The sequence below is a fragment of the Nyctereutes procyonoides genome, unplaced genomic scaffold (assembly GCF_905146905.1).
Source record: "Nyctereutes procyonoides isolate TBG_1078 unplaced genomic scaffold, NYPRO_anot_genome, whole genome shotgun sequence".
Taxonomy (NCBI): domain Eukaryota; kingdom Metazoa; phylum Chordata; class Mammalia; order Carnivora; family Canidae; genus Nyctereutes; species Nyctereutes procyonoides.
In genome coordinates, this window is record NW_026575037.1 from 403892 (window position 1) to 426891 (window position 23000).

Consider the following 23000-nt stretch of genomic DNA (forward strand, 5'->3'; position numbering starts at 1 on the left):
TTGATCCTTTTCCTTGCTCTTTTTGAAAAATAACTGAATTGCCTGAACATCTCAAGAGTTTCAAAGTTTACAGTGAATGGGAACATGTATTTCAAGTGAATGCATTGGCCTTGGTAACTCCACCTTTAGAACTATAGTGTAATCTTCTTAATTAAACAATGACAAAGTAATAAATCTTTGTATGTCATGACAGTTGGGAATATAGAAGCTTCAATTACAATTTTCTATATATCAGCAGAAGAGAAGCAACTATTTTAATACCTATGTTTGAAATACTCTTTTTGCTATGTTTTACCCAGACCCAAACTGGTAGTATTAACTCAAAATACATGATCCCCTGAAACATTATCTCCTCCCTCTTTTTCTTTTCTCCTTCTCTCTCTTAAAAAATCATGATACAGAAAATTAAACTTAGTTTTTGTAGTAGAATTATTAGAATCATTTCTTCTCTGTCAAGCATTAGACTGAAGTTATATTGTTTTGTCATATTGATTATGGGGTTCTGCAAAGCTGTGTACAATTAATGTCAAGGGTAGTAATTTACTGACAACAATTAGGAAAAGAGAACTATAGAAAGCACAGGAACATTTTCAGAAATGGGTTTTATTATATTTCATAAGCACCACTCACTTTACTTTTGGTGGGTTTCAATATTTGAATCAAAATATAATAATAAAATAATACATACGAATTAAGTATTAAACCAACAGATTAAACACCCAGGCCCCCGCGCCCCTCATTTTGGTTGTAGCTCTTGGTGTAGATGCTATGGTGTGAGGGCTGCTTTCTTTCAATGGCTGGTTGTCATTCAGGCTGGGTTGTCATGTGACTGCCTGTCTGTGCCTGCTGTACAGGTGAGCGGATGTTCTGCACAGCAAGTGTAGACAGGCAGACACATGACAACTCCGTCCAGCCAGGCCCTTGGTTCCTTCGGGTTTCCTTTGCTCATGGGCAGATACAATCAGTCTGTTTTCCAGATTTGGTGATTTTGGAGGGTGAGGGGAAAGGGAGAAAAACACACAATAGAATTAAACATTAAAACATTAGGGAACTAAAACAAGTTAGACTTTTGACTTTATTCAGAAAGTACACTTTTACATTTGTTCCAAATGTGCTAACATGGATAATGGACTTAACAGAAAACTCACATTGAAATTTTAAGGAAAAAAACAAAACAAAAAAAAAAGATTAAGCACAAGGTTTATTCTTAAATCCAATTCATATTATTATTACTGGCCCACATGCAGTCAGAGTTCAGAGTAATTGAACCAGATGTTTTTCCTCTTCACAAAAACTCTGCATATTTTAAAACTGAAGTTAAAGATAAAGACTATGTTTATACATGTTTCTTGTAGTAGATAAGTACCATAGCCCAGCCCATGAAAAAGAAACTTGTCGTTTACATGGAAACGGCAGCCATTTTCAAAATAATTAATGAGCCTAATGTATTTGGCAATTCAACCAGTCAACTTTGGTATCCGATGCTTTGATAGTGGGATTTTATAAGGGGATGTATTTTTGCCAATACTTCGTAAAGCAGTGAGAACTTAGTTAAATTTCTCATATTCTTTTTGATGCAAAGTATTTACATGTGGATGTGAAGACCAAATAAAAAGCAGTGTGAGCTCACATGCTCCACCTTAGCTACAGCACCGTGCCATTTATCAAAAGGGTATAAAGTAAGAAGTTGTTACCTATGGTGATGCTCAGAATGTGTTTTGGACATTGGTACTGCAGTACAGTTACAGAAAATTTCCTTAAACACAGAAAAGGAAACTTTATTTCATATCCAAAAAGTAAAACCATACCCTTTGAAAAGTTTTCTTATAATTTGTATAAGAAAGAGTTAATGGTGTTAAATACAGTTAGAAAATGTAATTCTGGTGACTCAAGGATAACTCTACTGGCTTTTTATTATAAACGATCAATTCACATCCATAGAGGTATTTAATAAGTTCCCCTGCCCTTTAAAACACAAAATATTTAGATAGTCAAAATTCCAATAAGTGGGATTTCTTCAAAAACAAAACAAAATCTTATGGTCCAAGGAGTGTATAGTTTGGGATTTTTTTCCAAAGAATTTTAAAGAAAATTCGTGGTTTGTTATTTCCCTTTAATTACAAAATTCTGAGAAAATAGCAAATAGAAACTTTATGGAGAGGAAAATGTTCTTAGAGACTGAAAAAATTAGTTTTCTACACATCTGAACTTTTATGCATTGATTAGATATGGTACAGTTTTAACAAAGAGTTGATAGGTGCAATTTTCCATTTATTTATTTGATTTCAAGAAAATAAATATCTGATTCTGTTTCTGGTCATCATTCTGAGTAGAGAACTTTTTTTTTTCTGACAGAATCAATAATGTCAGTAAACTTGGCTGCTATTTAGATAATTACAAGGTCAGAGTATGTAAAAACAAATACCTTATGAAACTACTTTGTTATTGTTGCTGCATTCAGTGTAACAGAAAATATTTAGAGTGATTCACTTACAAAGAGTATATTGGTGGAAATTAAAAATTACTGTAATTCTGTATAGCTTTCCCTCTCTCCCATAAATAATTTGATCCAGTTAACTCTGCTCAATTAAAGGAATGATGTATGCAACCTGAAAAAATAGAAAGAAATATTTGTGAGTTTATATGTTATATTTTAATATGAAACAGTTCTAATAAAACAAGATATCCAAAAATATTTGAGCCTGAAAAACCATAACTTTTTTTCAGGGGGAATAATCTTGCTAAAAAATGACTATTTATAAGACTTGTGGACAATTAATGTTTCTAATAGATTTTTAAACTACAATTACATTAACTATGTGGCATATGCATACTTCATTGTTATGTTCAATCTGCCCTTAATCTTGTTAAAAAGACCAAAGGCTGAAAAAAAAATTTAAGACTTTTTTTCCATCTCTCAGCTAGAGTGACTGTCAATTCATTATCACTTAAAATGCTAACTAAAATATAAAAGAGCTATTTACATTATTATCGTACCATGTAATTTTTAATATGATTGTTACACTTTGTTTTCTTTTGTCTTTTATTTATTATCTTAAGGAAAAAATACAATGGAAGAATTATCTTCTAAGTACTTCACAGCAAAATTAGACCAGAGCAACTTCAGGAAACTGGCTGTCACGATAGGTCAGGAAGTCCAATATGAAGATTTAATGATTTTCCTTAATTTACTTCATTATCTCTATTTATTAAAACTGATAAAACTTTTTAATAAGAGACCTTCAAAACCTGGGTAAATATTTCTCTTGACCTAATTTACAGCACAAAAAAGTAAAAAGAAGAGACCAAGTAAGAAAATTTCTGTCTTCATTGAAGACAATTTCTTGTCTCCCTTCAGGTTAAAGCCCTGACCTCCTAGTTATTTTAAGTTGGGATTTCTGAGTAATGGTCACTTAGTTATTATTTGGACACTATTGTGAGGGGTGGGATATTCTCCTTAGAAAAGAGGAAAATAGGTTGTTTTTAAAGAACAGAGCTGTTGTAGGGTAATTGAAAGCTTTGGCTTCTCTTAAGGATGGACGCTGGTGGTTGAGTGAACTTTTTCACATTATCAAGTTGTATTTTCCTTTTATTTCCTTTAAAAAAAAAAAGGAAAAATTCTTTCATTAGACATTTTATGCCTAAGCTTTTTCCCACGGCGTGAAAAACTTGGGTGGTCTGTAAGGCGAGAGGTGGGGGTAGACAGTATATTTTGGTCTTTGAAAAACATAAACACTATTATCTGGGCCGAAAGACAGACATGCCAAGCAGGGAGAGCGTTAAACATATTGACTAATTGCAAGAAAGTGATCAGTAAGAAATTTTGTCCCACTATAAACAAACTTTCTTTGATTGTGAGATCTGGGGCTTAAAAAATAGGGAATGAGGTTGGAAAATATAAACTGTTTTATATTGATCCTCTTCCACTTACAGATTGATGGTGTTGAAGGTAAGGCCCTACGTTTCATTTCTGTTAGATGGCAGAAAAAGTTTTCCTTTTAACCCAGCACCTAGCCTAACTTACCAGGCATCCATGCATTGAAACAAAAAATAACTACTAAGCTTTCCTGAAATGCAGTTTGGACAGACCCTGCAGACATTTTTCTCTTTCTGACAATGTACAAAGTTTAATTTTAGTACTTACCATCATATCCAGGGGTAGTTTTAGTTGAAGATGTCACTGTTGGTTACTTTCCTCTGGAATAGATCCCATGACCTCTAAAATATTTGTATATCTCCTTATAAAGTAATATCAAAATAAAGTTAAACATTGCTCTAATTACCCTGAAAATAGATAAGGTATTATTTTATGATATGTGTGTATACATGCTGGTATATATACCAGCGCTTTAAGGGCCATCCTGTCCTGCCTTCAGTGAGCAGGAGTTTATAAAATGAGCTTTTACATTTGATTCTTGATTTAGCTCATGCAATTTAAAAATAAGTGTGATTCCTTTTCATTTGTTAAAAGTTTGCATCAAAAATGGGTTGTCAGGACTCCGCCGAGCACTTGCAGGCGCTCCTCGGCTACCCCTCTACAAATTATTTCTTATATTCCTATTCCTGTACTTCTGCCAAGGACACCATCGGGTCCCCTCTATCTCTAGACTAAAAGTCATCCTGAGGGAGAAAATTGGTGGGCAACCAATGATGGTTAATTCGTAGAAACAAAAAGACCAGTTAACGTGAAGAAAGACATTTGAATTCAATATACATGAAATGAAAGCAAGTTATGAAATTTTGTCATTTCTACAGAGTTAAAAAAATTTCAGAAAAACTTAAACATTGCCAAAGTCCCTTATAGCTATTTTTCTTCCTCAGTAAGTCCATCAATTAGTAAAAATACATTTTTTGAGAAAATAAGCTTCCGTAATTACCTAGTAAAGTTTTTTTTTTCCAGTTTCATTGTGAAAAAGAAATTATATAGGTTTTAAACATCTCTTGTTCTATTAAAAATAATTAATATGGAAGCCTCCAAGTCACAATAGAAAAACCAAAGGGTGACTTTATTATATCATCTAAATGGAGAAGATAAGTAAATTTATCCTTGCTTTTTATGTTTTAACTAAAAACTATGAATAGGAAACTTATATGTTCTTTATACCAGTTGGGGGATGATCAAAAGGGTAATTTTAAAAGTAAATTGTTTTCACAAAAGATAACTTGGGGAACCTTTTGTAATAAAATGTTTCGCAAAAGAGAACTTGTGACAATTTTTGAATTATTGCAAAATGTACAATTTAGAAAAGGATTTGTTCAGGAACCACGAAAATTTTAAAGAATTAAAGGAGGACAAAAGAGAGCACATTGGTTTTTTTCATAAAAGCCTACAGAACAGATGTTTTCATTATATAGAATTGTTTGGGAGTTGATATAATTGGGGGCTGGAGGAATTAGGGGTGAGGCAGTAACGTTTCTCCAGAACTTTCTTTGAGAGGCCCACCTTTAAAGTTAAGCATGGATCATATTGCAACCCAGACTTTCTCTATTATTCTCTCTATTGGGATTTCATTCAGCTTGAGGGTTTTCCTCCCTCCCACCTTCCTCCCCACCCCCCTTCACCTCCAGGACAGCTGGAAACTGACCAAAGAAAACTTTGCCTTCGTTTACAAATTCCTTTTTTATCAGTGGGTTTCTAGACAAAGTACCTTATCATTTTAAATGCTCCGAGAAATAGAAGCATTGTAAAATATAGGCATGAGGTCTCAGCTGACCAACAATTATCAACCATTTTAGGATTAAAAAAAAATTAAAAAACAAAACTGTAACACAGAGATATATATATATATATACTGGGATATCTGAAGACAGAGGTTTGGTTTCTTCTATTCTCCGACTTCATCAGTTGCTGACTAAGTTCTGGGTTGGCGCGCTTTCCTGGGTCAGTCCCATCTGCATTGTCTGGTGGGCAAAAGCTTGGCAGCCTCTTCTTTTATTGTTAGATACTACTATTCCTGGGATTTATATTATGTAAGTAAATTTTGAAAAAAAAAAAAAAAGCACTATTCGGATAGCATTTTAAAAATAGCTAATATTCTTTCCTTTGAAGCAAAATGGACCCAACCCGGGAATGTTCCAAGTTCTCCGACAGCCCTTATTCAAATAAGCTTTCAGGTCTTTGGATTATTCATTTCAACAGTTAAAAACTAGCCTCATTAAATTATTCTTAAGTGTTTGGAGTGTTTCCATATTTCATTTGGAAGTGGGAAAAACTTTAAACTTAAGGAAATCCCTGACTTCTAAATCTTCAGAAATCCAGTATCAATACAGTAAGTCGCTCTATACCACATATTGTTCCTCTCTCAAAGCTAAAGGCATAGCTGTCCATCACACATGTACGTCTGTCTGTCTCGCACGTGAACGCAAATCATTGGCTCCCCACCTCGGCTCTCCTGGGCACAGACCAGGTGAGCAGTCAGGAAGGCCTTACCCACAGGTCTTCTTCCGAGCAGTCCTTTCTCAGCAGTGTCCCCGAGGGCTTCTGGGTCCCTAGTGTGCAAAACCTGTGAAGAAAAACATGGGGTATGAGATTGGAAAAAGCAAACAAAAGTCTTCTCCTTGGAAACAGCTACTCTCGTCCCCAGCCGTCCATGGCGATGCTGTCCCTTGCCCAGTCTAACCAATGTGCAGACTACTGTACAACGGCATTGTCCTGAACAGGTAGTCTGAACACTGGGGCGACGGAGCAGGATCTCCAGAAGCTTCCATCTATGTACTTAAAATCCTCTCCCGGTCTTTGGGAAAAGCCTCCCTTCCTGCACCGGGGGTTGCATTCGGCTTTCCCCCCTGAATTCTGTTGCACTGACTGAGACACACTCAAGGGCTGTGATTTCCAGTCTTGACGTGGCACATTTGCTGCAGACTGGGGAACTGGCAATGAATTTAGGACCAGGAAAAGGGGGAGGGCTGGGCTGGAGAGTCCATATATGGGATGATGTCACCCTGGGGAGGTTTGGGTATGCGCTGTGCCGCTGGAGAGACCGCTAGAATCGCCTGCTCTCAGACATGGGTCTGTGCATAAAATGGTACCAGATGTTTTAGTGTAATGTTAAGCAGTCATTTCATCTTCAGGCCAGATTTTTTTCCTCAACTGGGCAGGAAGTGGGCCTCAGTATGGAAAAGCTGTAAAAAAAAGAGTCGAGATGTACAGTTCTGCTGTGGCCAACTGAAAGTGAGTTAGTGTCGAAGTACAAATTTGCTGTCCGATCCAGGCTAGGAAAGTCATTTGAAGATAGAGGATAGATAAAAAAAAAAAAAAAAAAAAAAAAAAGTAAACACAGAGTTGAACGCTGGAAGTCAGGGCTCATTTGTGAACTTTTTTGAGCTTTCCTGTGGTACTTTATTTTCTGGTATTTCACTCGTCAAAAGGGCAGATAAGTTCATTTCTCTCTCTCTCTCTCTCTCTCTCTCTCTCTCTCTCTCTCCCTTTCCCTCCTCCTCCTCGTCTGTTGGATCTGTCAGCGGCTTGCAGGCTGCTCTAGACTTGAACAGTAATTATAGCAACTTCCTGAAAGTGAAGCCCCCATGAAAAGTCTGGAGAAATGTTCTTTGTCATGGCCTCTACATGAGTAATTAGTTCCACATGTGGCCTTCCTCGTTTCCCTCAGCGATTTTGGCTGGCTCTCTGAATGCTGTGCTATAGCTTGACCTAAAGAAACTTTAAAGTTTTGATTTCAAACCTCCACTATGAAATAACGACTTTAGTCTTCGAACAAATTGCCTCTGGTAGATGCATGCTCTTAAGTACAGCATTCTTTTTCACTGCTAATTCTTGATTTTGTGTTAATCCTTTTTTAAAAAATTTTAATGGTATTCCACTGTTTATAGTTTTTATCTCTGGTTAACTAAAACTGTTGAAATTTGCCAAGTACTGGTAGAGCAAAGGTTATAACATATCAACCCACTGGCATCTATGTTTCTTTTCCTGTTGTTGCTTGTTTTCAATTATATATACTGTTGAATATTCGGAGTATACAGCCCTGTGACTGTCATCCCCGCCCCGTAGGATTCTGATTAAAGTTCGAGTTATCCAGAACAAGAGCTTGATTAATTACCCTTCCAGAGATCAAAATGTGAGAGAATTCCTAGGTAGCTTCCAAATATAATTTGAGTAGCCAAACTATGAAATTTAGTAATCTTTAAAGAATTACAACTAGAGCAATTCATTTCTACTGGCCTCATGCAATACTTTTTAGAAGCAGAAAAAAATCTACTCTTTTAAATATATTGGGTTAAATGTTTCAAAAAGCTTCAAGTGAGAGCTTCCTTAAAGCTTTCACTTATCATGAAACGTCCTCTTGAATTAACATATACCATTAATGGAATCTAAAGTTTGACAAGCCCTGGTCACCTTGGGAGGAAGATTAAATAAGATAAAAATGAATTATCCAGTAATTTTGGGTGGAACAAAGAGATTAGCATTGGGTATATCATTCATAGAGGGATTTAAACTCTCAACGGAAGACAGAGGGATTACTTCCTATCACCTACTTCCACTTCCATACCTTATTTGTATAGGGCCCATCCCATAATGCCTGAACAAGCCCAGGATGCCCCAACTCCTTACCCCCTCCCACCCCATCACTGCTTATATAAGACTGGAAATAGACATGTGACTACATATAATCTAACAGTCTTGCTACATGTAGATACCAACTCTGTTCTTTCTCAGCACCTATATGTTTATTCATAATAATCGTCATAGAGGAGCCATGAGCCAGTGGTACAATAGTCAGCCAGGAATCCAGCATTCCAGGTGTGGGCTTCTTTCTGCCACAAATAGTGAAAGCCTTCCCTCTGCCCTCTTCTATTTATATCGATGAAACATGCCTTGGAAATTTTGGGTAAGGCAGATGAAAGGTTGCTCTGATCAAACTGCTCCATGATTTCATCTCAGTTCACACATCTATAGTTCTCAAGTGTAGGAGAGATTCTTTCTCACAAAGGGAATTTTTCGAAGTTTTATTCAGGGAACTCAAATTCATACTTATCTTTACTGTTACTGAAGTAGTTTAAGTGATTTTCTACAGAATGCAATTACACAGGTTTAGTTCTTGGCATATGTGCCCGTCTCCTTAGGCTTCCAGGTGACTAAAATGCTTCAGAGTTAACTTTCCTTCAAATAAGCTCAATAAATATTTATTATTGCTTCCTCGTATGCTGATCACAATGCCAGGGACTGGGCATATAAAGATTAAGAAGATATGATTCCTGCCCTAGAAGAGCTCACACCTACTTCTAATGTTAAAAATGCTAATTGGTGATCAAATTCAGTTTATAAAATCTTCCATGCCTCTGTGGAAAGCCCTTGGCATTCATTTGGAAATGGCCTGAGGACCTTTCCTCTGTCTGTAAAGTTATCAGTTAAATACCTGATGAGACAGGCTCTAAAGAGCGCAGTTATGCCCCAGAAAGACTCGCCTTTGAGAATTAATGTTATTTAACTTGCCATTTCAAAACACATTGACCAAAGTGATTGTTTGAATCAATGGATGTTTGAGGTCACTATAAAATTTTCTCTGTTTTAAAATGTCATGGAAAGAAAAAACTGTTTCAGTTGGTTATCATTCCCAAACTTGGCACATTTTTATGACTTTAGAAATTCTCAAATTGAAACCAGGACTGAGTCTTGTTTCCATGTACTCATAAAGGAACAGGGTTACTAATGTTTACAATAGAGTATTTTGTGACATCCAGATATGGTGTCACAGGTAGTATTTAGACTCTCTACCTCAGATAATATGTATATAGCTTTACCTTTTTTTGTTATAAAATTAGTGCTCAGGCACTATAAAAGTTCAAACAATAGAAAGTATATAAGGAAAAAAGTTAATCATCTTCCCTTCCATCCTCCTAACCCTCTCTGCTCTCCCAAATTAGTGCTAACAGTTTTGTGTGATTCCTTTTACCACTTTCTCAATAGCCATTTATAGCTTCTTTACAGATTACAAAATCTTTCCATATACAATGTGTCGGTTTCTTGTAATTAACCTTATGTAGTAGGTACTGTAGTCATTCCTATTATCAATAATGAGGACGAGGCTGGAAGTTAAGCATATCGCTTCGTGGAATAACAGTAAGTGGCAGAACTCAGCTTTTTACTAACCCAGTCACCTGTACCCCCAAAGCATATTGTCAGCCCACAGAGACCATTTTTTCCCCTACAGAATTCTTATAGCAATTTTGTTTCCTGTTATTCATTTGTTAATTATCTGCTGCCTTCTCTTAGTTTTGTACTGAAATGTCACCAAATATTTCACATATTTGGATTTTTCCCCAAATAGAATGTAAGCTAATTGAAGGCAGGGTTGCTATCTTTATACTTTAAGTGGACTGTCACAGGCCATTCAGCATCTGGTTGAAAGAATGAATAAAAGCTACATAGTACATGTATGGTTTCTGGTCAAACCTTTATCATGACAGTCATTCGAGAATTAAAACGATCTTATTTTTTAATCTTAAATGTGAAACCTGGATATAGATGTACTGCCGTTGTGTATCGGATTGCACTATTCTTTTAGAAATAAATGTGAACATTTGGGCCAGCCATATTTCCTTGCTTATTTTTGGCCTCGTAATCTTCTGGAAGCATCCTGTGTAGCTATCGGTCATATAATCTTGTGTGAAAAGCAGGATCTAACCAAGTTGTGATGTTTCCTTTCTTGTTGTTTTCTCCTTCCCAGTCTGTATTTGAGATAAAAATCTAGTTGACCCCAGTTCATCACAAATTAGGAAAGATAGACCCACTTAGTTTGACTTTATGTTGTGTGGATTAGCACTTTGGGTTTTTTTTTTTTCTTTTAATTGGTGGCAATGCAATCCCCTAATTACTAGCATTTCCTATTTTGTTAGGGCCCAAAGGGACTGGGAGATTTGTTGTAGCAAGGCTCTCCCCTTTTCTCTCCCTCCCTGAGTCAAATGGCTGCCTTCAGATCACTTGCAGTGAGGTGCTCTCTCAGGCAGAGATGCAACATCAAGAGACTGTGAAATGGAGGAGAAATAGTCCAGAAGAGGCAACAGATTTTCCTTCAGCAACTGAAAAAGAAGTTACATTAGAACAGCTATAAATCATACATGTAATGCAACCGATTTTACAGTCTTCAAAAAGCTTGCGAAAGGCGGAGATTGTGAGAGTTGATTTTAAAATGTACATTTACTAATGCATGTTTTGTTTTGCCTGTCTGTAGAATTTCCATTGCTGAGTCTGTTTATTTAGAAATCAGCCTCTAACCAAAAGCAGTATGTATTTTATGAACATTCTTTCCTCAAATCAATTGAGGAAGATAATGTTACGAACTTTGAGTCTTACTAACCAGTGTCGTGCACAGCAGCCATTTCTCTATTTTAGGTAACATAATACATCCTGCAGACGAACCTTAAAAACTGGCTCTATTGAAAACCAGTCTCATGAAGGTAAATATGTGATTTATGACTCCAGTAAAATTTCAAGCACTGTCTTGAAATCTTTAGGGGAAGGCAAGATAAAGGGATAGGAAAATTGGCGCTGGCCTTCCCAGGCAGATTTTAAGTGAGAGCGTACTAGGAATGCAGTCTGCTGCCTGCTGCAGCCCCTAAGAGCTGACGGGCATCATCTGAATGCTATGTGCTAGGAGCTCCCATTGAATTCCACATTACAATCAGACTTTAAAATGAGCACTGGCTCACTTGGACAAGAGAAATATGGTGTCCTCGGGTCACTGACAATTTTAGAATATTGCCTCCTGATGTCTTTTGGCATCACCAATATTTTATTTCCTTAGTATGACTCAGAAATGTGCATGCATGATAACGTAAAGAAAAAGAAGTCTCTATGTCCATTACATGAAGACTCAGAGCCACTTTTTTGCAGGGATACAGAAAGTCTCCTTTCTGTGACTGGGGGTTCAAGTGAAGCATATTGGCTGCAAGGAATTTGTGTGTGAAAGGAAGCTTTCTGCTTTACTCAAAATACCTGCAATTACCTAGAAGGTCATTTCAGAAGCTCCAAGTCTTTAAGCAATGATAAGCGTACTTGCACAATACGTGGCACAGTATCTTTATTTTAGGATTCATAATCCTTGGTATATTCAGAAGTGGAAATACAAATTATATGAGTTGCTAAAAGGGTTTGATCCCACATAAATCTGTTTAGTTGAGTATATTGTAATAACTGGCTTCTTAATTCTGTTTAGACTCCAGAGAATTTATTCAAGGGACATATGAGACCACATTAAAATACTTCTATTCATGCCACCATGGGTATTTGCTTTACTTTTACAGGAAAAAGAAAAAAAGCACTTTGTGTATAAATTAGTTCATGTTGAAAGGTTATTTACATGTTGCAGATGAGTATTAATCCTATGTTTATAAACACTTATATTATTTGCATGTTAATCACCCAAAAATGGCTTCAATTGGCCAAACAGAATCAGATTATATGACTTCACTGATCTTCAGGAATATAGTGAAAAGCTGTAGAGGAAGGAAAGTGTATAGTTTTCCATTTTTAAAGATTTGTTTTGTTTCGTAGACACATTTTATGAGCACTTATTTTATTTTTCTTAAAGATTTTATTTATTTATTCATGAGAGACACAGAGAAAGGGGCAGAGACAGGCAGAGGGAGAAGCAGGCTCCCTGCAGGAGCCCGATGTGGGACTTGAACGCAGGACCCCGGGATCACACGCTGAGCCAAAGGTAGATGCTCAACCATTGAGCCACCAAGGTGCCCCCAGCACTTACTTTATTTATATCAGGCCCCTGTGCTAGTGTTTTTCACATGTAATGTAATCCCACAATCCTGAAGGTAGGATTTTGGTTACAGATGAAGGAATAGAAGCTCCAGGAGGCAGTACAGTGTGAGCGTTCTGGAACTGGACCACATGTGTTTAAATTCTGGCCTTGCAACTTCCTATGGACCATAGCAATTATTTAACTGTTCAGGCCCCCGGGTTCCTTATCTTTGAGATAGGGTTTCTTTGAGGACTAAAAAACCTAATGCGTGATAAGACCTTGGAACAGGGCCTGGCCCAGAAGTGGGCCTCCTGCAGGTCAGGTACTATTCTGAGGGCACAGTCAGGCTCCCATCTTCCCTTAGTTACTGACCCTCAATTCAAAGCTAGGTACTATGACTACAAAGCCCAAGCAATAGCAAGTACTGCTCAGGAATAAAGTGTGTTATTTTCCCCAAAGTGTTTATAATCTCATGGGGTAAATAAACCATGTATGTGTAAAACAAGTAAAAATAGAAGAAAATATTTGATTCTGAAAGAGAGGCAACAAGCATTGTTTTGAAAACACTGCAGTGGTAACTCGCTCCTTAAGATAGATAACCTTTTGGAGAATCTTTTTGAATAGCCCATCATGACCTTACTCTCTTTTGAGTTTATCCACTTTTATTATACTTTTTCATGTATGTATTAAAATACATATGTGTACATAAATGTGTATGGATGTGTGTATCTATATATATCTATTTAAACTACACCAGGTCTTTATGTGAAAATTACTAACATCAAAATCAAATTCTTAAAAAAAAAATCAAATTCTTTCCCCTTTTTAAAGTAACCTTTTCTTTTTTTAGGCTAGCACGTGTTCAGTGTTTTTTGTAATCTTAGATGTTAGTTTTAGTGTGTGCACATTTCAGTCATTTTTTTTAAAATTGTGCCTGTCAGAGCTTTACAGGAACAATTGAAGGTTAACAAGTATAAATTAGATAGGAAATGTGTTCATAATTTTGCAGATGCAAGATTTAAAGGGGACCAATTTCTATGGTGGGGGGTTATTGCTGCTTGCATTTAAAAACTGCACACACACTTTGTGTACTACTGGATCAGTTTTCCCCCAACCTCTGCTTTGTAACAGAACGTTTTCCTCTGGTACAATTTACTTCCTTTCCATTTCACCTTGGTTTTTTCAAGAAAGAAGTAGTCTTGGATTTCATTGGCCAGAGTGGATAATGATGGCTTTTGAAATACTGGCATGTTTTGCTGGAGAACTAGTAGAATTTTAAATAGTTTTTGCTTTTTTTTTTTTTCTTTAAGAGATCCAGACCTCACTGAAAATGTTTAGGGTGGGCTCCAGGTACTACCTGGTCCAGGGTGTGTGTCCACTACAACTTATACTTAGAATTCAACTTGCATTTTCAGGACCTAGTGAAATTATATTCCTGAGAAGCTCACTAAAAAACCAAAAGAACTTATAGTTTGTTTGTTTAGTTTTTTTCCTTCAAGTTTTCTGAACAGAGAAAACAACAGGAGCCATAATAAGTGACCTAAGAGGAACCTTTTAACTTTTGTAGAATTGCCTTTGTCCGTAGTGAAGCCAGGTTGATGATAATGGGCTTCTCTCCCTTTTTTCATGATTTCAGACCATGACAGTTTCAGTACCACATTTTAGTTGGTTAATTTTTGGAAAGTTCAGTTCTTAATTTTGTTTTAACCTTTAACAAAGCATAAGAAAGCTAGTGGGAAGTGATTTGCCAGTAAATATTGTCCTATATGTTTTCTCAATCAGCCTTAATTTTAGTTACATCTTTGCATTCAGATCATAAAATAATCAGTGTTGGTCACGTGGTAATGCTAATACTGGTTAGGTTGAATCCAATTTGGGTTTTTTTGTTTTGTTTTGTTTTTAAAGAGTTTTTATTTATTCATGAGAGACACAGTAGGAGAGAATGGCAAAGACACAGGCAGAGGGAGAAGCAGGCTCTATGCAGGGAGTCTGATGTGGGACTCGATCCCAGGTCTCCAGGATCACGCCCTGGGCTGAAGGCGGCACTAAACCGCTGAGCCACTGGGGCTGCCCATGGATCCAATTTGTTAACGTTGATTCTGACTTTATTTTATTATTGTTTAATTTGATTTTGTTTAGATCATATGTTGTATATTCGGACTCATTTAGATGAAGAGCCACATTTGCTGCATTCCTCTACTGGATCATTTTCAGTGTATTTCTCTGTGTATTATGTATATGCAGGATTTCCTGAGTATATCAAATTCTCCACTTACAACTCCCATTCCCACAGTACATGGCACATATCTCCTTCACATTCAATAAGGGAAAGTTTCCATAAATTTTTGTGACTGTGCATGCTGTTGGAAACTGGAGAGGCCCATGCTGAAAGTCATTTTAACCATGTAAGATAATTTTCATAATACAATTCTCTTTACTTACCAGTGCATACTGTGAGCATGAGATACACGTTTTGAATTAATATTCACAGTGTAAACACTAAAGCCAAGTCGCTCAATGCCTAGGGCAGAAGATGTTTGGTGATTTAATGTTTGTACAGATTTAATTAATTGTATTTCAAAAGTTCATCTTTCTTGAAGAAGTTACACTTCTTTGAACCTAAACCTTTTTTTAAAAAAAATTTCTGTTTTAGGGGTGCCTGGGCAGCTCAGTTGGTTAAGTGCTTGACTCTTCGTCTCAGCTCTGGGCTTGGTCTTAGGGTTGTGAGTTCAACCCTCACATTGGGCTCTGCACTGGGCATGGGGCCTATTTAAAAAAAAAAAGTTTTTGTTTTAGTTACACTAGTTACATACAGTCTTATATTAGTTTCAGGTGTACAGTATAGTTCAACCTTTGTATTTTGGGATACAACTGAAGTATAAGAGAAGGAGGACCAGAATTGTTTGGTACCAGATCAATTCTACTATTTTCTGATTTGTCAAACGAGATGTGGTTGGACATTGGGAGATGGCCTGAATTAAATGATATGGGTAAAATAAATTGGAATACTTTTGAAAACATTCTGCAGTAATTTATAGGCCAACGGTTTGGAGAATTGTCATGGCAGTGCCTGGGGGCAGATGGTTACAGTGCTGTTGCAGAAATTTTTCTACCCTTGGTGACTTTTGTGGTAGCCATGAATGTTTAAGGAGAAGAAAAGCAGAGAATTATTTCAACTAGTTGTGTCAAAAGGCAGTGATGTGTTAATGTCCATCCACTGGGTATATGTTAATACACCTTCACCAAGTGATCACAAGGTATTCAGCAAAATGGGTTTATTGCTCATTTTTATTCCTTCCTTCTCCTCCTCTTTTCTACTTGTCCTTCTTCCCTCTCCACCCCTCTCTTGCTCAGTGTGAGACTATATTGCTTTCTTCTCTTGTCTCCAGCCTCTACTCTTCCTGTGTTTCTTTTCAGAACACAGTACTACTGAAGGTACTGGAATTGAGGAAACAGGGAAATATGTATTCAACTATTTAAAAAGATTTTGTTTTTTCTCTTCACATTTTCAGTCAGATGCATTGCTTAAAAACAGAGAACTCCTGAACTAAATTACATTGCTTTTTGTCTTCCTTATGGCCTTTAAAATAATTCTCTTATGAGCCAGTGACTTTTGATTTAAAACAAAACATTAAATGTCTTTGGAAGGGAGGAGAGAGAATGTTAGAATTTTAGATTAATCATGCTGTTTTGCTTTAAATCAGCTTTCTAATGGCTCCAAAAAATATTGCATACCAAATATTTTCAGATAACCATTTAGACTTTATTGTCTGTTGCATTCATTCATCCACTTGTTGTTTGTGCTCTGCTGATTCTTCTCAAAGAATTGAGAAATCTGGCTTATTCTGATGTTTATCACTTTTCACACTTGGTTATAAGCTCCCTGAGGGCAGGGGCCATGCCTGTAGTTTGTGTCTGCTGTGCAAGGGAATCACGCTAGTAAATGCATAGTGATCCGAGATTATCCTGAATGAGGAGTCAAAAAAAGGGGGATTACTTCCTGAGTAAGAATCAAGACCATTAAAGGTCCCCTTGCTAGTTTACATACATAACATTTTAATCTACCTTTACAAAGACTTTAAATATAAACTGCAATTAGAATGCTAGAATACACAGGCCATTTGTTGTGCTTGAGAGTGTGCTTAGAACGTGCCACAAAATGCTGCAGATGCCATCTTACTTAAAAATCACCAGGAGGAATTTTTTAGATGAATGTCTGCTGGGAAACTACTGCCAGGAGAAATGTGGAAACCACATGAAATTCGCTACATAAAGAAATCTGGTTTCCATTTCTGCGCTGCATTTTGTGCTTAGCAGAAAGAAGATAAACAAGCTGTTTAAAACTAAAGTGAATGGCAAACGGATTAAATTTTAAAATCCCATATCGTAAATGTATTTTGAAATTTGTGAAATTTAATCCCATCACATAGGATCCTTTAAGAAGGGAGAAAATGTGTTGAATCTTCTAGTTTTAGATATCTCAGTGGAATGGATGAGTAATTTTGCTTCCTGTTGATGAGCAGTAACACAACCATAACATTTGCTTCAGTTGAAATTAAAACGAAAGTTTCATGCTAGTCTTTAGAGGCAGAAATTATTTTCAGAGTGAGAAAAAGAAAGGAAGCAGGAAAACTCTTTTTTTGGGCTTGGTTCTAGATCATTCCTTCTAGGGATAGGAGAATTTTGCTCTCGTGTTTTAAGTTAGCTGTTTTTTAAAACTATGTGAAAAGGTATATGAGTGGGGCAGATAGAAGGAGAAGAGCTGAAACTGTTTTTATTTTCAGAGAAGTATTCTGGAGATTCTTTTTTAGTTTTCTATTTTGTGGCCCTTATACAATTTAAATAAGTTATGAAGTTAGTATTTAAGAAGAAGTAAACCTGATGAAGATAAAATGGATTGTGAATAACAGAGACATTAATATTTAAAACATAAAGACCGATCATTCAAATTGTGATTTCCCTTTAATAAACATAACCAGATTGTGTATACCCATGCTCAGGAGTCACAGGCATGCATGCATTTCTAAATTCAGTAGGCCTTGTGCTTTGAAAAAGCCTGTGAGATCAAGGAGATTATAAAATTAAGTTCATCATATACTTGAGTGGATTAAAAGTTTTCCTTCCACAGCTTTCCTTCCTACTTTGTGGTAGAAAAGGGAGGTGGAGTTATTTAAGGCTAATTTTAATTACTTTTATTTAAAATGGTGGGTTTTGTTTGTTTGTTGTTGTTGTTTCCCTATTTTAACCTCCAATCTGAAAACTTTTAGCTGGCCTGTCTTAATAACTGGTACATAATTTGTCTAAGCCTGCATTCATAGCCCAGGGGTCTTTTGTCTTAGAAAATGCCATTTTTCAAATCAGATATAAAAATAAGCTCTAGTCACTCCATTCATTTGTTCTCCTGATCACTCATTCATTTCATAAACATTTGTCAGTCTCTACCATGTTATAGACACTGTGCCAGAGACAGAAATAAGTAACACAAAATTCATGCCTTCAAAGAGTTTGTTTGGGATGACTTAAAGGGCAAAGACAATTGTTGAGAAGAAAGAATGATTTAGATAATATAAACTTACACAGATGCTCAGGTTCATTGAAGTAACAGACTAGAGAGCTAGGTGGCCTGAGTGTGTGTCTAGCTCTACCATTTTGCTGTGTGTCCTTGGGAACATTATTTGCCATCCTTGTGATTTTGGAGTAGTTATGAGAATTGCATGAATTAATCTTTGAAAGCTCTCGGCATAGTGCCTGGCATTTATTAAGCACTTTATAAATGTTAGCTTCAGGGATGATTTTCAAGATCCTTCACAAGTAGAGTAGGGGCACCAACCAGTTGGAACTGCTGTTGGCTATAAAAACCTGATATGACCACACCAGTGTGTATGGTTTGGATGTTGGCTCAGTTGGCCTCATTGGTATTATTGTTTCTACTCAAAATTTCGGAACCAAGCTTTGTCTTACTCCCACCTCATCCTGTGGGCCAGGCTCTGTGGAGCTCATAGACCCAGGGCTTCTAGGGGCCTGCAATTTGTATTTTTGAAGTCTTTTCATTTTTAAGTTTTAAGTGGCTATACTTAGTATGGACTTTCTTTTCTTTTCTTCTTTTTTTCTTTTCTTTTTTCTTTCTTTTCTTCTTTTTTAAAAATTTTATTTATCTATTTGACAGAGAGGGAACAAACACAGGAGGAGTGGCAGACAGAGGGAGAGGGAGAAGCAGGCTCCCTGCTGAGCAAGGAGCCTGATGTGAGACTTGATCCCAGGACCCCAGGATCATGACCTGAGTTGAAGGCTGATGTTTAACCAAGTGAGCCACCTAGGTGCCCATTACTGACTTCTTTTCAAGTTCCAGATGATTCAGGGTGTTTTTCTTAGCTAATAACTTCTAGAAGACATTAGGGCCAAACCCGGAGTTCTGTATTTCTTTCCCCTAATGTCGGTTGGTAAGTGTGATAGTACAGGCTTTTCCTCTTTCACTTCTCTCTCCCATTTCTCCTCCTCCTTCTTATAAGAAGAAAATAATATCTAAGGCTAATTGCCTCACATTCTTTTTTAGAAAGAGGTATATACATACCTACATAAATATACAATACAATACATACATACATACATACACAAATTCACTCTTTTTAGCAAATGGCCAACAGTTTGTGGTAAGGATAGAGCCAATATAAGAGCATTTGGGGGAGGTTAGAAGACATGCGAGGTGTGAAAGAGTTTGTTCTTTTGTAGTTGCTGCTACTGACACTGGTCACTTAACTGTAGATAATTTACTTGATCTCTCTATGTTACATTTTTCCATCTGTAAACGTGGAGTGATGATAGAACCTTTTTCATAGAATGTTGGGAGGATTAAACAAAGGAATACTTATCAACACAAATTTCAATAAATTTATTTAATTTATTATACTTAATGCCTTAGAAGTAATTAACATTTATTAAATTCACTGAATTTATTCAGCAGATACTTAAAGCACTTATATATGCCAGACACTATTATAGGCACCTGGAAATACAATGGTGAATAAAACAAACAAAAATTCCTATCCTTGTTACAGTCCATTATAATGAAAAAAATAAAATATAAAGCAAGAAAAGGAAGTAGAGAATTTTGGGATGGGGTTGCAGAGTTAAATAGGGTGGTTAGGAAACATGATGTTTGAGAAAATGTTTGTAGGTGGTAAGGGTGTGACATGTAGACTGCATCGTTAAAGAGAGTTTTCAGATGGAGGGGATAGCATGTGCAAAGGCCCTGAGGCAAGAGTATGCCAGAAAGCCAGGAGCACTCCATTAAGTGAGAGGAAGAGTAGGAGGAGGTGAAGTTGGTGCCAGAGACTTGCTGAAGATCTGAGCAAGCCAATGACTGATATTGAGTGGCTATGGAGAAACATATGGAAAAAGGAGAACTTTCCTGTTAAGGAGAAGAACAGGAACGTACACAAAAGGAAGAGTCAGTGGAAGAGGCAGGCTTGGAACATATTCAAGATAGTCTGTGTAGAGCAGAAGTCACCAGTAGGGGAAGAAGAGGCACAAGATTGGGTAAATAGAGCGGGATTGGATGATGACATTCCTTGAGGGCCAGGCAAAGGACTTTTGGTTTAAAAAAAAAAAAAAAAAAAAGGAAAAGAAAAAGAAAAAAAACTTACCAGTCAATAGAAGCAAATCAATGATAAAATAGTAATGTCCAAATTTAAAATCCAAGTATACGCTACATACATAAAATTCTCTGAGGTTTGTTTTCAGAGAGAAATAAAAAATATAAAATATAAATAATAATTTTGAAGTTTAATAAAGGAAAATATGATCTTTCTTTTAAAAAGTGCTTACTGTTAAATAAAAGATTTCCTGGGATCCCTGGGTGGCGCAGCGGTTTGGCGCCTGCCTTTGGCCCAGGGCACGATCCTGGAGACCCGGGATCGAATCCCACATCGGGCTCCCAGTGCATGGAGCCTGCTTCTCCCTCTGCCTGTGTCTCTGCCTCTCTCTCTCTCTCTCTCTGTGTGTGTGACTATCATGAATAAATTAAAAAAAAATAAAAAAAATAAAAGATTTCCTAACATCCTACTTTTTGAGTTACAGTTATAAGCATCATGGTTTGATAAACTAGATATTGCTTTAAATATTAAAATCATAATCCTTTGAATAAATAATGTTGGTGTGGGTAGAAATCAGGGATCTTGTTCTAATGGTTCTCTTTTTATGCCCATTATCAAGCTTTAAACATAAGAGCTGTTGTGCTGGCTGCAATGTACACATGATCACATACTCACAAATATGGTACAGAAGCAAGTGAGACAAATGACTTGAGTCAACTTAAATGGTTGCAACTGCCTTTGGAAAACTATCTTGCAGTTTGAGACCTGTTGATGTTACTTAGTAATTTCTGCCTTTTTTAGCATTATACTAGTCAAGCTACGCAAAAAGGTGGTCTGATGGAGGAAAAGGAAAGAGCAAGCACCCTGTTAGATTCATCAGACTTTCAGATGTCCTCATTGGCTCATGCTTTTTTCAACATAATCTTTTCAAAAGATGAGCTTTTACTTGAAAATAATTTTCTGTCATCAAATGACTTCTGTTGCTGTGTTTCTGCCAGACAGTTCCTCTCTCAGTGAGTTTCAGCCCAAGACTCAGCCATGCTGAGTATAGCCTGCCTCACATGGAACTAAACTTATTTTTCCCATGAATTGGTCCTCAGAAATTTAGCAGTATGTAGAAACATGTTTCTTTACCTCCCCAATGTGAACGAGATTCAGTTTTAAGATGATTCTCATGAAATCTATTTTAAGAAATGGATGCTGAAAAAAAAAAAAGAAATGGATGCTGGACTCATCAGCTGAGTGCTACAGTACAGAATACTGTTAGGAAACTTTTGACTCTATTTCTGACTTCACTGTTATCCTGCAGAGGAATTTGGCAATGTGCACACTCCCTGTTGATGAATTTTCTGAGCATCCCTGTGAAATAGTGGTGAAATATTAGCTAATGTGCCTAGTCAGTTTTTACTGAGGAACTATGCAAAGTAAGCAGTCTGTTCTGTGGTATAAAAGGTGAATTACTTTTAAGACTCAGAGCAATCCTATGAATAGGTTGAAACATGCTGTTTAAAACTGTATGAATTTATTAACTTTGGGGACTGGATTATTTACTCTTTTTATCAGTGATTTTGATGACAGACTTCAGAATAAGTTCATTAGTTTTGGATGACACTAAATTAGGGGGTAATGTTAACCTCCTTTATGATTCAAATACAAAGTGGCACTTGTACCATCAAATGATGAACTGAAAAATAAAATGCAGTTCAGGAAGAACAAATGAATGCTACAGGGCTAAAGAACAAAGCAAAACCTGAATGTTGCCATGACCCATTTCTCAACCTAACTTCAGTATTGTAAGATTCTCATTATGAATTTTTTTCTTATTAAGAATTAAAAAAAAAAGTTTACCACAACATTAGAGGGAAATAATAGAGATGTGAATTCAGTCAAGAGTGTTGCTTGAATAGGTGAGGGGAAGATACGATACATATTAACCAAGAATAATGTTGTGTTTCCCCTCTGCTTGGCGTTGGTATACTTATTTAATGAATATGACCACTAGATCTCATTTTAATGTTCAGATTTTATGAGAGATCTGAGAGATTTAAGGAGGGTACCATAGATGAGCAACGAAAATGATTCAGGGTTGGAATCTGGCAGTATGATGGGCAGGGAGGCAGGATTGGGTTTAAAAAAGAAGGTGGTGGGATCCCTGGGTGGCTCAGTGGTTTAGCGCCTGCCTTCAGCCCAGGGTGTGATCTTGGAGTCCCGGGATTGAATCCCACATCAGGCTCCCTGCATGGAGCCTGCTTCTCCCTCTGCTTCTCTCTCTCTCTCTCTCTTTCTCTCTCTCTCTGTGTGTGTGTGTATGTGTGTGTCTCTCATGAATAAAATCTTTAAAAAAAAAGAAAAAGAAAGAAGGTGGTGTTTTGACAGAGGAAGAAGCTTAAAATCAACTGTCTGTAAGTAAATTAGATTTCAGTGGAAGAAGGATGTTCAGCCACACTTCATCTTCCAAGGGAAAGTAAACAAAATAAATTAGTGTAAATTGCTACCAGAGAGATTGAGCAAAAAAGAAAGCATTCTGTGGAACTGATTGCTGTTAAACTCCAGGTGGTACTATTACGTATGATAGGTTGTGGATTTTCTCTCAGTGGTTATCTTGTAAAAATGGGATTTATCCATTTTGCTTGGATGATTGGTTGTCTTATTTCCTAAAAGCATGATTTTCTTTTTTTTTTTTTAATTTTTTTTTTAT

At 36.6% G+C, this 23000-nt stretch overlaps 1 protein-coding gene and 1 long non-coding RNA gene across 6 annotated transcripts in view; one reads left to right on the forward strand and one right to left on the reverse strand.

Moving 5' to 3' along the window:
* The window catches only part of DNM3 (dynamin 3), a 555059-nt gene that overhangs the window by 299382 nt on the left and 232677 nt on the right, over nucleotides 1-23000 (forward strand). The window lies entirely within an intron of this gene.
* LOC129505895 (uncharacterized) lies at nucleotides 588-6837 on the reverse strand. The gene is made up of 2 exons (XR_008663628.1): nucleotides 4145-6837; nucleotides 588-2609 (listed from the first exon to the last, which is right to left on the reverse strand). It is a non-coding gene; the product is annotated as an uncharacterized LOC129505895 (long non-coding RNA).